Source organism: Gavialis gangeticus, unplaced genomic scaffold (assembly GCF_001723915.1).
Source record: "Gavialis gangeticus isolate Ggan-Ray unplaced genomic scaffold, GavGan_comp1, whole genome shotgun sequence".
Classification (NCBI taxonomy): domain Eukaryota; kingdom Metazoa; phylum Chordata; order Crocodylia; family Gavialidae; genus Gavialis; species Gavialis gangeticus.
Window position 1 is genome coordinate 36,891,022 of NW_017729008.1, and position 3,082 is coordinate 36,894,103.

Here is a 3,082-nt window from a genome sequence, read left to right on the forward strand (position 1 = left end):
AGGGTGCGTTCAGGACCCAGACTTGGCATGGTAGGCAAGGGCATTAGGGGAGGTCACGGCACCCCTGAGGGCGCGCTGCCACAGATACTTATTTACAAACACTACTAATGACCTTTATGCACCACGAATTTACACACAATCCACAGCTCCTCCCACCACACCATGGCGGGTCATCATGGCTGTGGTCCTCCCATGTTGGCCCAGGCATCACTGCGCTGCTGGCAGCTGCTCCCACGTCTGGTTCCCTGCAACACACCATGCACACCACCCTGGCCCTCGGCCCCTGCACAGTGGGCCACGCCGCTCGGGCTGCAGGCTAAAGCAGATACAAGTCTCCCATGGGCATGGGTGACTGGTGCCTCCTGAGACAGAGGGGCACAGTTTGTGGTTGGCAACATCAGTGGGAGGATGGTGAGTGGCGACCGCCTACAGAAGCCAGCAGTGGCATCAGCAGTGGGGGCAGGGGGTGGCGAGTGGTGACCATCTGCAAAACCCGGTGGTGGGGACAGGGGGTAGCAAGCAGCGACCGCCCGCAGAAGCTGGCATTGGCACCGGCCAATCTCAGGGGGGGTATGTGCCCCTCTGTGTCCCTCCATTAGCCACGGGTGAACACACTGGTGCACGGGGTTGGGCTTTCCCTTTAGGTCACACACACACACCAGTAAACTGGAGCTAGTTCCCTGAGTCTCGCCTCCCCTTGTCTGAGCAACGGGGATGCACTGGGCCGGGCTTCCGGAGCCATGCACCCCTCCTTCAAATTACACGCACGCTAACCAGGGTTTGCTTCCCCACAAGAAAACTCATGTGCTCCTCTGGCAGCTGCCTGAGGGGATCAGCCCTCTCCTTTCAAAGCCCCAGCTCAAGTCCTGGGGCTGTGAGTGCACCTCTGACCCATCAACACAGCTACAGCAGGCTCCAGGTGGGGGGCAGCGAGTCACTGTGGCCAGGCCTGCACAGCCCTCTCCAGGCAGCACGCACCCTTCTCTCCCCGGGTGGGGAAAACTCCCTGCTTTTAAAGAAACCCTCCCAGCCAGTCCTGAGCCTGAGTTTTTTGCAGGCTCTCCCTAATTGTCCCTCTTCAATTTTCATTCTTTACCGCTATCAAGATGTCCCTGTCCAGGACAGCTTCATTTTGCTCTGAGTACAGGGTCCCCACTGAGGCAAATTTCCTTTGCCGTAGTACAGTGTCTCCAAAGAGACAAGCCTCGTCATGGGACGCTCGTTTGTCAGGTAAACAACCCTTCAATGCCCGCTATACCTGTTTCACAGCAAACCTGTGCAGATGTTACAACTAGCCCGATCAGCAAAGGAAAAGGAATGGGTCGAGTCAAGTAGGATTCCCAGATGATGCGGGAAAGAGACAAAACGTCTGCTCTTGTAATTTTCACAAACACATAGACCCCAGTTACCTGACATCTTCCAGGTCCGTAGAAAAAACAGTTTAGTTCAGCTCCCAAGTCTCAGTGAAACAGAGTAATTTGAATAAACCCAATCAGATTTGGTGGACTGTAGACTTGTCTCTTTATCTGACTTGTGGTGATAATAATCTACCTGGCAGGAGGGAATGGAGGATCATTGAGACATGTAACTGTGCCTTCATTTGATATGCAAAAGGAGTATTGATTAAGGGAGTTGTAATTCTGCATCTGAACTTGTGAAAAAGGCCCTGATCCCGGAGAAGCTGTAGTCTTGTCTCTTTAAAGACAGAAAGATCCTGGGGGTTCGGTAACACACCAGGGTAATTTACACTAGTGTTCATGCCTTGTGTGTCCAGACCCCAAATCAGCAAACCCTCGCACATGTAACAGGTAAAAAGAAATCCGTACCCCACAATGTGCCTGCAAGGTGTCAATGGAGCCAAGTTTGCTGTAAGATTTTCAAATATGGTTTAGACATTGATAAGAATAAGAAGGCCAAGAACTATGTCTTAAATATCTGAAAATGAAATCAAGCCCTCTAAAACGTATACAGTCCTCATACTCTGGTGTACAGACCAACTATTGGTTGTTAGGAGGAATCTGCACATAGGACACAGACTGTTTCATTGCAAGTTTTCTTATACGTCTTCCCAAAACAGCCAGGATTGCTGGAGCCAGGACAACAGACTAGACAAACCACAGATCTCATCTCATCTGACAGTCCTTACATTATTTGGTGTTAGTAATCCTTTCCCAGGTGAACAGTCCCAACAAAGTCAGCAGACGAGTCCATATGAGTAAGCCCTATTCATGTGTATAAGAGTTTTCAGGATCAGATCTTGAGACCTCAGTTCCCAATAGCTAAAGGGAAAGGGTGTATTGTATTTCATTTTCCCCTTCCCTCAGATCTTTTTGATTAAGGCTAAGAAAAGCTAGTGTCATAAAGAGGCACCAACACCATTTAACTTGTGATATCATATTATATAGCAATAAGGACCATTTCCTATTCAATATCTGCTGGTGCTATAAGATGATGTGGCTGGAGAGGCCCTGGGGAACATGCTGATTCACTAGTTCCCATGAACCCATCCCAGCCTCATTGTTCAATATACTCTGTCTTCTAAATATGATCACTGTGCTTAATTAATAACACATAACAAAAATTCAATTTCATTTCCCCCCATTCTGGGAAAATATATTACATTAAAGGATTTTATTACCTGCGCCATACATAGTGTCATGGAGTGGATGTGATTAAATGTACAGGCGGATTCATCTGTGTTGCCAACACTGCCTGATGTCTCCGACGAAGCATTATCACACATAAAAGATCCAGAAGGAGAGAGGATGAGGATTATGCATAGAAGCATATTCCAAAGCCTTTATTAACTTTTATTGGCTCTGGACTGAGGTAGATACAGAGTTAGGTGCTGGAGTGCAACAAGGAGATCTTCCTGTGGAGGGGACAGCTTGTAGCAGCCCTGGCCCAGAAGGAGATTAAGGAGCTAAGGTGAGATCCTGATTGGATCCACAGCTCCCTCCTTATCATAAAATCATAGAAATTAAGGTCAGGAAGGGACCTTAAAAGATCATTGAGGCCAACCTTCCTGCTCTGGGCAGGAATCCTGCTGAGATCAAATGATCCCAGCAAGGTGTCTGTCCAG